The 15,042-nt window shown below is 41.9% G+C and overlaps 1 non-coding gene across 1 annotated transcript; it reads left to right on the top strand.

Annotated features, from left to right (window-relative positions):
* Positions 1-1,743: 1,743 nt before the first annotated feature.
* On the top strand, positions 1,744-1,846 carry LOC139011810 (U6 spliceosomal RNA). Its single transcript, XR_011471643.1, has one exon. It is a non-coding gene; the product is annotated as a U6 spliceosomal RNA (small nuclear RNA).
* The last annotated feature ends 13,196 nt before the right edge of the window (positions 1,847-15,042 follow it).

The raw sequence follows: 15,042 nt of genomic DNA, 5'->3' as shown, positions 1-15,042 counted from the left end.
ATTTTCTATTTTTTCTTGCTTTCAAGCATGTTTAAAATTGCTCATTCAGGCATTCTTTTGTTGGCTGTTCTAAAAGCTGTCACTTAATTCTAAATCTTTGTCATCTCAGTGTTGGCATTTGTTTTATTGTCTTTAGATTTTTCTGCTTCTTTGTAATACGAGTGATTGTAATTGAATCCAGACATATGGAGTACTATATTATGAGACTCTTAATCTAATTTAAATCTTCTGATTTAGCAGTCTCCTCTGACACTGCACAGTGGGGAAAGCAGAGGACCACCTAACTACTGTCAGTAGGGTTGGAGTGACAGGGTCCTCACTCAGCCTCCTTGACATCCTGAGTAGGGTTATGTCTCAATATTGCTGGGTTGGGGTGGGAATTCAGACTCCACATCAGGCTTCCATTGTAATATCACCATGGCTGGGAGAATTAAAGATGACTTGTTACTGTTTACACACGACCTTCATTGACATCTCAAAGGGTGACCTTGTTATATATATTACTAGAGGCCTGGTGCACAAAAATTTGTGCACTCGCGGGGGGGGGGGGGGGTCCCTCAGCCTGGCCTGTGCCCTCTCGCAGTCTGGGACCCCTTGGGGGATGATCACCTGCTGGCTTAGGCCTGCTCCCCGAGGGATTGGGCCTAAGATGGCAATCAGACATCCCTCTGGCAGCCCGGCAACCCTCGGGGGATGTCCACTTGCCAGCGGGGAGCAGACCTAAGCTGCAGTCAGACATCCTTAGCGCTGCTGAGGAGGCAGAGGAGGCTCCCACCACCACCGCTGTACTGGCAGCCATCAGCCTGGCTTGTGGCTGAGCAGAGCTCCCCCATGTGGGAGCACAATGACCACCAGAGGGCAGCTCCTGCATTGAACGTCTGCCCCCTGGTTGTCAGTGTGTGTCATAGTGACCAGTCATTCCCAGTCTTTCTGCTGTTAGGGTCAGTTTGCATATTACCCTTTTAGTATATAGGATAGAGGCCTGGTGCACGGGTGGGGGCCGGCTGGTTTTCCCTGAAGGGTGTCCCGGATCAGGGTGGGGGTCCTGCTGGGGGTGCCTGGCCAGCCTGGGTGAGGGGCTGATGGCTGTTTTCAGGCTGGCCACACCCCCTTTAGGGTGGGGGTTCCCACTGGGGTGCCTAGCCAGTCTGGGTGAGGGGCTGAGGGCCATTTTCAGGCTGGCCGGTGACTGAAGCTCCCAGCCTCTCCTTTTTTTATTTTGGGATATACTTACCTTCTATAATTGAAACTTCGTTGCTGTCACTGGAGCTGAGAGCCAACTCCAGCTCCGTAGCCACCGCCGGCTGAAAGCAGGTATCTGGGGTTTGTTTAGCTTCTATAATTGAAACTTTGTTGCTTTCGGGCTCAGAGCCAGGCCGTGGCAGGCGGGGAACCTTGGCTTCCTCCATCACTGGAGCAAGCAAGCCTCCTGCTCGCTTCAGCTGCGTGGCTGCTGGCTGCCATCTTGGTTGGTGCTTAATTTGCATATCACCCTGATTAGCCAATGGGAAGCATAGCGAAGGTACGGTCAATTATCCTTTTTGTCTTGTATTAGATAGGATATGTCATTATGCACAGAAAGAACCAAGGAGGTTTCTTGGAGAAATGGCTGTTTTCAGGACTGGGCCAAAATGAAATAGAAATATCTTACTTTATCAAAAAATAAGGAAGAGATGTGTCAAAAGGACACAGGATCCCAGTGATCAAGTAGTCAGTATTTTGAATGTTAAAATAAATAATGCTGTGCTCGCTTCAGCAGCACATATACTAAAATTGGAACGATAGAAGATTAGCATGGCCCCTGTGCAAGGATGACACGCAAATTCGTGAAGCATTCCATATTTTTTTTAAAAAAAATAATGCTAGTAAGGAATTAAAACCAATTAATTAAAGAGAGAACTATATGATTTTATGGTGAAATTAAGCAAGGAAGGAAGGAAGAAAGGAAGGAAGGAAGGAAAAGAAAAAGAGAGAAAGACAGGGAGAGAGAGAGAGAGAAAGAGAGAAAGGGAGAGGAAGCTTTTTATAATGGAATTACAACTAAGGCATATAGAAGTTGAAAAATCACAATGGAAAGTAAAATTTGTAGGGGTAAGTTTGATAAGGAACTGAATATTTATGTAGTTTCAAAGTATCTCCTATGAATTACTTTTTTATTACAAAAGGATAAAATAATAACTGTACAGTGAAGAAATCTGACAGATACCACCTTACTCTAGTAATCTAGCTAACATCTGATACTACCTATATTGAGACAAATACACATGTGTCTCCTGTCCTTATGCACTGAGAAAAACACAACATATCTTCATTGTTTATTCCTATAAAAATGCATAACCTTAATTTAATTATGAAGAAACTTTAGTTAAATCCAAATTGAAAGATATTCTACACAATAATTGGCATATTTTTTCTAAATATGAAGGTTAAAAAGAAAGAAAACTGAAGTATTATTTAAGAGACATGACAACTAAATACAATGCATTATACTGAATTGGGTTCCACACATGGAACAAAAATGGTTATAAGGGATGCTTTTGCACGAGTTAACAAATTTTGAATATGGACTATGGATTATTAGAAATTGGCGAACTACCATGTGTGAACCAAATCTATTCCAGGGCCTGTTTTTGAGCCAAGGATTTCTTTTAACAGTTTGAAGGGTTGTAAAAACAAACAAAAATTCCAATAATATGCAAGAGAGACCTAACGAAGCTCTGAAGGCCTAAAATATTGATTACACGGTGCTTTACGGAAGATCGTTTGTAACTCTTAGACTAGAGTACCAGTAAAAGTCAAGAAATATTTTATTTAAGCTCCTAGATTCAGCAAGATGCCCTTCATTTCCATGAGCCAACAGATCTCCTTTGTTCTTCTGAAGCTACTTGAGCACTTGAGTTGGGATTCTGACACTTGTGACAAAAGGGTCTTGACTGATGCATGCAACCTACACTGCCAACACCTGTGCCCTTCCTTTCCTCAGCCCTTTCAAATAGTGACAGCAGGCCTTTGACTTTTCAATTTAGGGCTTTTCCTTTTATCTGCAACCCTCCCCCTTAACCAATAAATGAAGAAGAAAAATTGAGAAACACAGTCAACTGTCTCTATATTTCCTAGATTTTTTTTTTTTTTTGGGGGGGGGGGGCGTGTTACAAATAAGATCGTAAATGAATTCTCTATTCTATCTGCTAGTGTAGGTCACATTTAAGTATGTGAGGTTCTTCAAAGGCCTTATCAAACCTCCAGTGATGGCTGGCACAACTTACAGGTATAGAATTTTCCATTTAATCTGGTGCATGTGCCTTTACACATTCTGCTGCTCTCAGAAGAAATATTGATGAAATGTGTCCAGTGTAATTAAAAATGGATTCATAATGGAAATGTCAATTCAATGAACATAACTAATAACACTGTGAGTCCATGTAATTACTTTTTAAATGGTCTAAAGATCTGATAGGGAAGAAAAAAGACTTCACTATGATATTACACTATTTCATCACTTTATATCCCAGAAAATTCAAATAGCAATTCCAAAGGGAGGGGAGAGAGTTGAAGGGAAAGAAATCTCAAAATAATTTAGAAAAATAAGAACATTTGCTTCACAGAATCCTTTATTTGTTCTCCTTTCCATGTATTTCAGTAAACATGTAATGTGTGCTGGGAAGTATAGCAGGGAATGGAAATATAATGACATGATGCAGCCCTTACCGCTGGAGTAATAAAAAAATACTAGGGAAGGGAAATATATAATTGCATTGCTATCTGATAAATGAAATGAAAGTTGTACATATAAACTTATTGCCCAGCGAATTATAAAGTCTTTTCTAAAGAATAAAAGTTCATTATGGACACTGAAAGTGAATATAGGAGGTTGCTAGGATAATCTTGATGAGTAAAGAAAGAACGTGATCAGGGAGAGAGACTGAACAACATTTAGTAGAATTCTAAAATAATGGAAAAGTAAGAGAAGTTGTTATAGGCATTTAAAAATTCAATAAGATTGTACATACAGAATGAAATACCAAATGATCATTATGGAAAAAAAGTCAAACTTTTCTTATGTTTCTAGAAGAAAATCTTAGGTTCAGAGGGAGCCACCTTAGATAAATGAATGCAGGATATGAAGCTGGAACAGATATGTGAAAAAGAGAGGAAAGAAAGGGAGTTAAGAGAGAGAGAGAAAAGGAGGAAGGAAGGGAGCACAGGAAAGAGGGAGGAAGGGGATGGCTGAATGTGCGTTTTCAAAAGTCACAGATTAGTCCGGCCGGTGTGGTTCAGTGGTTGAGCGTTGACCCATGAACCAAGAAGCCCATGGTTTGATTCCCAGTCAGGGCATATGTTCAGGCTGTGGTCTCAATCCCCAGTAGGGGGTGTGCAGAGGCAAACGATTGATGTCTTTCTCTCTCATTGATGTTTATATCTCTCTATCCCTCTACCTTCCTTTCTCTCTAAATTCAATAAAAATATACTTTTTAAAAAAAGTCACTGATTTTTATCACCAACAGATGGTCATATGCAGACATACATAACTAAATAAGAGTAAACTAGGCTGCTTCCTTGAATTTGTATCTGCAACATGATTTGATATACAAAGCGTAATGAATCCATCAAAACTTTCTAGAGCTGCTGATTTACTTTAGGCTGATAGGATTCCCACTTGAATTGCCCTGATGCAATTTTCCTCAGGTGTGGCCAACCTGTGGTTTTTTCCAAGGGGTGGGGGGTGGGGGGGGGGGGGGAGGTAGGGCAGTTGTTTCTGCCTGGAGGCTAATTGTTATTTTTAGTCTCTTAAGTGGCCTCAGGAACTCAGCACTGTGGGGCAAGGTGTTTTCCAATAGGGTGGGTCAGCTGTCTTCCCCCCAGGTGAAGCGGCCTGTATAGCTAATGCCTGTGTGAGAAAGATGTCCTCTGCAGGGTGAGGGAATGTCTCAGCACAGGAAACCGGGATGTCTGCCTTCTGAGCTCTAACCCCAGAACCCTTGATCCTGGTTTCTGCTCACCCAGCTCCAGTCCACTCTGCCCTCCCTCTACTGGAGCATAAGGTAGGTGGCTCCACAGGGAATTTTGTGCATTGGCCTTTAGGGGGGTGCCTGAATTTCCAGCCTTCTCTCCCTGACAGACAGGAACCCCTCTGCTTTTCACAGCCATGTGTTATGTGGGTACCCTTCTCAGTTCTGGGGCTCTCTGCTGGGGGACCCAGCTTGGAGAACAGACCACAGAGTTCTCAGTGGGAATCCCCCACAGCTGAGATACCTCTCTGGAACTTCAGTTGCTGTCTGTGGGTGCACGCCAGCCCTTTTGCACCTCCATCCCTCCTACCAGTCTCTATGCTGCCTCCACTTTTGGTCCTCGGGTATCAGGGTTCTCTCTAGTGAGTCTTCTGTTCAAAGAGACCTCTTTTTATTTATTCAACTCAGAATTATAAAAAGATGAGCTTGAATCTGGGCCATCACTAGTAATGAACCTACTGAAAAAGAAGTCAGCAGAAAGGAAAGTAGAACCATTGAAAAGAGTAAGATCACTCCCAATGCTATTGTGTGCGCCTCTGGGTCTGCTAATGATAGTGTCTCAGGTACTGTTTTTCTGGAAATCTCTTTATCATTTTAAATAATATTTTACTGGTTAATAAATTTTAATTTATTAATTTACTTTTGTTGTTGGTGCTATTCATTAGCAGGTTAAAAATATCATTTCACTATCTTATTGTTTCCATCATATCTGTTAAAGAAAAACAAGTTGTTAATTTTATTGGTGATGCTTTGAGGCCAATGCCTTTTGTTCACTCTCCACTTAAAACTTCCTTTTGTTTTGTTTTCTACAGTTGGACTATAATGTGCCTGGATATGGTTTAATTGTATTTACCCTGCTTAGGATTTGGTAAGCTTCTTGAGGCTGTGGGTTGATTTTTTTAAAGTTAGTTTTAGAAAATCCTCAGAAACACTTGATTTCAGGTGTTTCTTGTATCTCATTCTCTTTTCCGTTTGAGACTCCAGTTATACACATGTTAAGCCTTTACCATATATGTATATACCATATATATATATATATATATATATACACCAATATATATATATTCTTCCTCTGTGCTTATATCTAATTTTTTCTTTAACCTACTTTCTGCTTCACTAATAATGTCAGTTATCATGTTTTTTAGTTTTGGAATGTCCATTTGTTTTAGAGTAGACTTATCTGGTGAAATTCTCCATCTTGCCCCTATTTCAGCAGTTCTCAACCTGTGGGTCACGACCCCTTTGGCGGTCGAATGACCCTTTCACAGGGGTTGCCTAAGACCATCCTGAATATCAGATATTTACATTACGATTCATAACAGTAGCAACATTACAGTTATGAAGTAGCAACGAAAATAATTTTATGGTTGGGTCACAACATGAGGAACTGTATTTAAGGGCCAGAAGGTTGAGAACCACTGCCCTATTTTCTTCCACAAATTAATCATAGTTATTGTAAAGTCCATGCCTGGTATCACAAACATCTGGGTTGTGTAGGCCTGTTTTCATTGCCTTTTGTTTTCTTGTCTTAGCCATTTCCTTGTTACAGTTGGCAATATTTTTATTAAATATTTGTAGATGCTACTATACTTCCCAAGACATTTATTTGCCTTCTCCGTTGCTGTTAGCTAGAGCAGGGTATATACACTAAACAGAATAAATGAGAAATTTTCTTTAAAGATCAGCGTAAAGGTCAGGATTCCAGGAATGTAGATCTTCAGGGGTTCCACCTGAGAGCCTGCAGTTCTTATGATGACTCCTTCTACTTGGGATCTTGAACTCCAGTTTTGTTGCTCCAAACCACTGAAAATTCTGTCCTGGTTCTTATTCCTAAAAGGCAAAAATTGTTTGGTACTCAGTGACTGCTCTCTTCTTAGGTGCTGCATCACTTTCCAGCTCACTGTAGACTCGACTACCTCCTATCATTCTACACCCAAGTAACAGCATTCATTTTCATGTGCTGCATGGTTCCCATCTGTAATCACTTGATTTCTATCTCCTGAAATCAAGTAGGAGAATTAGAGCATTCTCTGTTCTACAGACCTAATAGGGCAGTGGTTGGCAAACTGCGGCTCACGAGCCACATGCGGCAATTTGGCCCCTTTAGTGTGACTCTTCCACAAAATACCGACTTCTGCGCATGGGCCGTGAAGTTTCAATCACACTGTACATGCGCACCCGCACATGGTATTTTGTGGAAGAGCCACACTCAAGGGGCCAAAGAGCCGCAGTTTTCGGACCACTGTTAGGGGAATTGTGTTAGGCATAAAGTAAGGCACAGCTTAAGAATGAGCATGTGCGTCAAAGGAAAACATACTGCCTTGTAGGCTACTGTCTCCACCCTCCCTTCTCTCAGGAATCTTGTTTCCTCTTGTAAGAACAGCCCTGGCAAACTCAAACGTCAAATTTTGTCTCCCCAGTCCTGGGAAACTGCCAAAACACTCTGATGACTTTTCTACCTCTTTGCATTTGCCACCTCCTGCTTTTTTGGCTTCTCAGCCTCTCATCTTCTGCAAAACACAGCAAATGTTCCCAGCAGAAAAGTGGTATTCACAGTGTACACCTTGTACACCTCACCTCAATGACTTCCTTTTTCTGAGATATTGATCTCACAATTCCTGGCTGCATTGGCATTTTTATCTTGCATATATATATATATATATATATATATATATATAGAGAGAGAGAGAGAGAGAGAGAGAGAGAGAGATTTGGATTTTTAGCTGCTGTTAGTGAGATGTGCTACTCTGTCATAGCTTGAAGCAGAATAATTCTTATCTACATATTATGTTAGACATCATTTCACATGAAAATTCAGATTTTTTTCACTTGAAGCTATAGCAGCACAGAATTCTTATTTCTTTTGACCCAGCATGCATGTTATGAGACCCACAATTTTCACCACTCTGTTGTCTTTCAACCTTCCAGCTTCACTCATTTCCATCACCTGTACACTCCTCTGTCATCATCTGATTTTGCATCTCTTGAAGTGTATTGAGAGCACAGCCTTTTTTCTGTTCTTCAAAGCCACTGTAGAGGAAAGGAGCTTCAGTGGTAAAAAAAAAAAAAAAAAAAAAAAAAAAAAAAAAAAAAAAGAGAGAGATTTTTGTTCAACATAAAACATTTCTCCATTATAGGCACTTTCCAATAAAGGCAAGGCATTTCCGTAACATAGTACAAATAGACTAGATGCTCCATTCATGTAGTGTACATGAGACTCTGTCAGAGATTTGGAATTAATTAGAAATTAGGCTAATTGGGTGGACTTGGTCACTATGCCTTCATTAAATTCTGACATAGTGGTTAAGAAATAAAAGCATGTATAAAAATCATTCATGCATTTGCTATGAAAGTCCATCATTCTTTCAGTCATTCATTTTTTTAAAAAATCTTCATTGTTGAAGGTATTACAGATGTCCCTTTTTCTGCCATTGCCCTGTTCTAGCCCGCCCCCACCCCCACCCCAGGTCTTCACCACCCTATTGTCTGTGTCCATGGGTTATGCATATAGGCATGCAAGTCTGTTGGTTGATCTGTGAAGGGGTCTGAGGACCTGCATCTGTGGGAGCATCCCTGATGCCCATGCAGGTGGTCTTCCAATCACATTGTGACAAACACTGCTTCGATTTTTGTGTCTCTTTTGGAATTATTTCTCTGCCTCACATACATGTGTATTTCCCCCCTCTCTTTCTCTTCCTTATAGACACTTTCCCAAAATATATCGTAATCTCAAAACCACAGAATATTTTTTAGGTTTCTCCATGTTGCTCATGGAGCTCATACACTTTTCATGATGGAAACTTCTGTTTCCCTTGCTCTCACCTCATTCCTTAGGAATAGGCTACTTTTAAAGAAAACTGCTCCTGATAAAGTCAGTAAGCTTGCAGCTATATTTCAGGAAGAAATAGATTATCTTTTCTGTTGAGGGTCAGGGTGTGAGAAATATGAGTCTGAGTTAAGGAGAGGATGTGTCTGTAAAATTACTCACCACTTACAAATTGGATTTAGAAAAACAGACCAGGAATTGAAGCACCATGTTATGGAGATGCCTTACAAATCGCCACAACGTTAGACCTTTTCTTCCTGTGTGAAGGCCATCACACCTGATTTGACCTTCTTACTTCTTTAAAGATAAGCTTTCAGTCATGTTTATTTGCCAAAGTAATTTCTCATCAGTCTTTATAACCATCCAAGATAAGTGGGTGGCGTGGAGGAGTCTCTCATTTTAAAGAAGTAGCCAACTTTACCTGTCTTAATTACTACTTTCTAGTATTATTGAAAGCCAACAGTATATTTTTAACTCTTTATTTCTCTTGCCTCATAGCTCTGTTTATTTGAGGGGACTGATGATTGTCAGGCAAGCCTCTGATTTAAAGACATCCCTGTTTCAGCTGTTGTAAATGATCTTTGATCTTATGCAGAACTCAGCAGCTGTGTGTGCAGTTCTTTCCTATCTTCTCATGTAAGTTTTTCTTTCATCTCTGACTTGGCTTGGGGATGGTGCTTGCATGTTTTTCAGAGGAATTATCTTTAAGCGACAGCATTGAAGAGAAGTGAGGGAATGTTCTTGTTATTGTCCTGAGGATGTGCCTACAAGGAGGAGAATTGAGCCTTCTGTGCAGGTAATTCAGGCTCTTGAACCCTTTCTGTTTTGCATGGGTGTGGCCTGAATAGTTGGGATCCTCTTCTGAATGTGATGAGAGCTGTATTCAGACACTCTTCTGACCCCATCAGTGTGTCTCTTTACAAACCTATTCAGGAACTTCTGTACCTGAGGGTATGAAGGGCACCAGACTAGGGCAGAAGCCAATAGCAAGCTAGACCCAAAGCCCAGTTATTCATAGTTTGTGCTTCCAGACTTATAATGCATACTTTTTACTACAATGATCTCTCAAAAAATACAGACCTAATCTTGCCCCTTTCAGCTGAAAGATCTTCCATGGCTCCCCCTTGCACGTGGAAGAAAATATAAATTCTTACTTTTGGGCAAAAAACAATAAGGTAACCATGTAATCATGTCTATGCCAGGACATTTGAAGATGAAAAGGAATGCTGTGAATAATTGTAATGGGCAACAGGCTCAAACTCATATCGCACTGAGCAAATAGGAACAAATTGTCACCCTAACTAGAAAGCTGTCTTTAAACTCACTCTCCATCCCCCTCGTCAGTCTGCTTCAATCACACTGGCCTTTTGCAGGCCCTTAAAAGTGCTAAGCTTTCACACCTTATGGCCTGTGCATATGCTGTGTGCTTAAGTTAAAATACTTTCACCTAGCTCCTCACATGGCTGCCTCCTCACTCATTAGGTCTCAGTTTTAAATGACCATATATGACCACCCCCTGACCATCTACTCTTATGAGGATGCTCACTCCCTTGTGCTCTGCCACAGGATATTGTTTATTTCTCTTACTACATGTATTAGGCTCATTAGAGGCCTGGTGCATGAAATTTGTGCATGTGTCGGGGGTCCCCTCAGCCCAGCCTGCACCCTCTTTAATTCACGACCCCTCAGGGGATGTCCCACTGCTGGATTGGGCCTAAGCCAGCAGTCGGACATCCCTCTCACAATCCAGGACTGCTGGCTCCTAACTGCTCACCTGATTGCCCCAACTGCTCCCCCTGCTGGCCTGGTCACCTCCAACTGCCCCCCCCCCCCCCCCGGCCTGGTCACCCCCAACTGTCCTCCATGCCGACCTGGTTTCCCCACGCAGCCTGCTGTTCAGTTGTTTGGTCACCCCTCACTAACCCCCCTGCCGGCCTTGTCGCCCCACATAGCCTGCTGTTTGGTCATTACTGTTACTGTGACGATGTCCCAGACAATTTGCATATTCCTCTATTATTAGTATAGATGAGCTCGGTTTTTTGTGCATCTGTGAACTCCCAAGCCAACCAGCTCTTCTTGCTGCTTTGTATCTTCTGTTTTTACCTGGTAGGATTTCAGTCACCCAATGAGACTGACTCTTCTTTTCCTAATTCCAAACTCCTGGAGGATGGCACAACTATTGTCTCAGGTTGGTTCCGGTGACCTGATGTGGTACAGGTAACAATGGCTAGCGGGGGTTGTCTCAAGTTATGTGAACATTCATGCCAAGAGCCAAATCCAAGCCACAATTTCAGACGAAGACACTTAAGGGACATGTGCAAAGGCTTGCCTCTAAAACAGTGGTTCTCAACCTTGGCTGCACATTAGAATCACCTGTAGATCTTTTTAAATTCCTGATTTCTGGGCCTCATCCTCCAGAAATTCTGTTTCTTTGTTATGGGGTGAGGCCACAACATTAGTAACAAAGAAACAGAATTTCTGGAGGATGAGGCCCAGAAATCAGGAATTTAAAAAGTTCCCCAGGTGATTCTAATGTGCAGCCAAGGTTGAGAACCACTGGTCTAAAAGGTGTCTGAACACACCTGCAGCTGGTTTCCCAGGGCAGGATTCTGATGCTATGTTCCCCTTTGTCCTGTGCTGTCCTATTTTCTGACAATATCTGGTTACATATTGCATTCAGTTCTTTTGAATAGACCAATTTGGAAGTGCTTCCTCACTGATGTGTCCAGGTTTACTGAATTGTTTTTGGCATCATGTAGATAACCAACTCTGATTGATTTTAATGCGTCATTTATTTGATCAAAACATGTGTACCATACCAGTATTCTGAACCTGACCCCTGCCACTAGGCTGAGGGGTTTATTCTGACACTCACTGTTTTTCTTTGGAAATGAGAGGGTTTATTCTTTATTTGGTTGTATGTGTTCATTTTGTCTGCACTGGCAAATTAAAACAGATGAATATTATGATTGTACTGATTTGGTAATTCGACAAAACAGTTTTCTCCTCTTTAACACAGAAAGCTCACTAAAGCCCTGGCCAGTGTGGCTCAGTTGGTTGAAACGTTGTCCCATGCACAGAAAGGTTGCAGGTTCTATTCCATGTTGGGGCACATACCCAGGTTGCAGGTTCGATCTCCCATTGGGGTGCATATGGGAGGAATCCGACCATGACTCTTTCTCTCTCCCTCCCTCCCACTCTCCCTCCTTCTCCCTTCCACTTTCTCTAAAAAGTCAATAAAAACATATCCTCGGTGAAGATTATATATTAAAAAAAAAAAAACTAAAACATACAGCCCCTGTTCAGAGTTAAGAGATTCAAGTTCTAGACTGAGCCCTGTCACTAACAGATGGAGGTGGTAGTGGGTAAGTCCTTCAGCCTGTCCAATAGGCTCCACCCCTCATCTTTGAAATGGAAGAATTGATTAAGGTTATTTCTGAAAGTTGCCTTCCAGCCCTACAGTTCTGAGATGCTGTGACTGCCTGAGAAAGTATCATATTATCTTTTACTAGCAAGTATTTTTGGGAAAATCCTCTGGGTAAAATACTTCTGAGATAAACTCAGGGGAATTTGGTGGGGATCTTTAAAATAGTATTTTAAAGAATTGAACATCAGAAGAGGAGTGACCCAGGTCCTGAAGTTGATGAGTGTTAAAGAATCCACTTTCTTTGCAAATTCAAGGCCTTCTTGCTGCATTTTATCCAAGTTTAAGACAAAGACGCAAAGTGGCCAAAATGGCTGATGACCTGATGATTGTTCAGAAAACTCAATTAGAGGCCAGGGCCAAGATGCAGGCCAAAGTAAGAGTCATTATTGTTTTTACAGCAGATTAATGACAATGAAGTAGGAAAAGCTTTCTGGTCTGTAATTGTGCCACTTGCACTCATCTAGCATAAGCCTCATGATGAAGAAAGGAAATTAAAATGGACATTGAATGACAAAGGTCAGAAACAGCCAGTGATGTCATCTCAAGGAGCGTGAGGGACATCTGACCCACTTCCTTCCCAGCTTGGCATTTCCAGTAATGAGAGCGCGGACTCTGTCCCAGTTGCACAGCGACTGTTCTGTGAACCTCTCAAAGAGGTTGGCAGCATCTGCTCACCGCACACTAATGACATGAGCAGTATTGCCGCTGGCATAGTTCTTCCCACCAGGGACGTGACCGCACAGTGCTTTCTGAAAGACTTTTGACAGCACTTAGCAATTCTCAGACATCTAATAAATGCATCTTGCTGAAATTATAGTTATTAGGCCACCTACTGGCAGCCCAGTTCATGTGTTTCTATGATTCCAGATCTTTTGGGCGTACTTTATGTGTTGTCTCTGTTAGCTTCAGTTTTCAATGATCTCTGCTAATGGGAGGGAGTGATTAATTTAAAACAGCAGACTTTTTAAGTGTCATTTTGACATTGGTATGGATTTTGATAGGGATTTTAACAAGGGAATGCCTAATGTTCTGTTGGTTCAAACCAAGACTCAGCACACACCCAAAAAGAGAAACTGGAAAACAGAATGTTTACTGTTTCTCCTGAGAGTCTCCCAACTATTTCATCCTTTAAATTCATTGCTGGGAATATGGACAATCACATCAAGGGAGTCAAAGATGTAGTGATGGAAGGAGACAAGACTTTGGGTGGTGGGCACAGAATGGAGTGTAAAGATGTTGTATTATAAAGTTGTCCACCTGAAACTTACTGGTCTGAAACATGTGTAGCTTATCTCTCTCAGAGTCTTTATATTTTTCTACTCCCATTTGATTCAAAACATTTATTGAGCACTTGCTATATATGAGGCATGGCATGTGAAGAGACACAACACCTTGTTCTCAAATTTCTGACAGTCTAGTGGAGGACACATGCACTCAAAGAAGTAATTATAACGCTATATGACAGAGGTAACACAGTACGTCAGAGCAGAGATGAGGGGTGTAAGGTAGGAAAGTCCAGGAGAGTTACAGAGAAGATGGCAACATTTGAGTTGAGTTGAAAGGCTCATTAAAAATCTTTGAGAACACTTATCCATAAAGATATATTTAACCCTGTGTTCATTGCAGCATTATTCACAGTAGCTAAGACATGGAAATAACCCAAATATCCTTGGACTGTAGATTAGATAAAGAAAATATGGTGCATATATACTCAGCCATAAAAAGATGAAATATTGCCATCTGTGACAGCATAGGTGGATCTTTAAAGTATTCATCCTAAGTGAAATAAGTAAGACACAAAAGGACAAGAGCTATGTGATTTTGCTCATCTGTGGGCTATAAAACAAAAGCAACAGATGAACAAACAAAAGGAACAAACAAACTCATAAATACAGACAACAGAACGGTGGTTACCAGTGGGGATGGGGGCGATGATGGAGTGGGTTTACAAAGGGAGCTCAAGGGGGTCAAAGATGTAGTGATGGAAGGAGACAAGACTTTGGGTGGTGAGCACAGAATGGAGTGTAAAGATGTTGTATTATAAAGTTGTCCACCTGAAACTTATATAATGTTATTAACCAGTGTTACCTCAATAAATTTAATTAAAAAAAAATCTTTCAGGAAGACAAGAGGAGGAAAGGGGAGTTTCTAGGATGAAGGGATATCATACACATACCCACAGAGGTGTGCAAGGCAGAGACCTGCTAAAGAACAGAGAGTAGAAGGACCACTGCAGAAAAAAAAGACCAAGATGGCGGCATAGGTAAATACCGGAGACTGCTGCCACAAACAACCACTTCAAAAATACAACTAAAAGACGGAACGGACATCACCCAGAACCACAGGAAGGCTGGCTGAGGAGAGACTCTTCAACTAGAAGGAAAGACAGCAGCGTGCTGAGGCTCAGAGGAGGTGCAGTGTGGAAAATTTAAAGGTGCGGAGGTGCGTGCGCAAAGCGGGCTGGTGGCTGAGGGTGCGGTTGTCGTTTTCGGTCGGGAGTGAGTCTCAGACTCTGGGCTCCAGATCCGGGCGAGTCTCTAGGGACTCAGACTCAAATGGGAGAAGCGCGATTGTCCAGCATCAGTTGGAACCTGAGGGCAGCTTTCTCTCCGAGATTTTCAGCGGCTGCCGGGGTTCTGAGAAGCAGAGCCTCTGGGAACGGGACTGAGAGCAGCCATAACTGCTCCCTCCGCCTGCCCTGTTGATCCCACCCTGCCCAAGCCCTGTGCAGAGCCATTTGCCGGGTCACCTCAGGCAAAGGCTAGATTAGCACCTCCCCA

Source organism: Myotis yumanensis, unplaced genomic scaffold, assembly GCF_028538775.1.
Source record: "Myotis yumanensis isolate MYYU_CA2020_CCGP unplaced genomic scaffold, mMyoYum1.0.hap1 SCAF_5, whole genome shotgun sequence".
NCBI lineage: Eukaryota > Metazoa > Chordata > Mammalia > Chiroptera > Vespertilionidae > Myotis > Myotis yumanensis.
The sequence above is the reverse complement of the archived record's forward strand: the minus strand, read 5'-3'. Positions and strand labels throughout refer to the sequence as shown.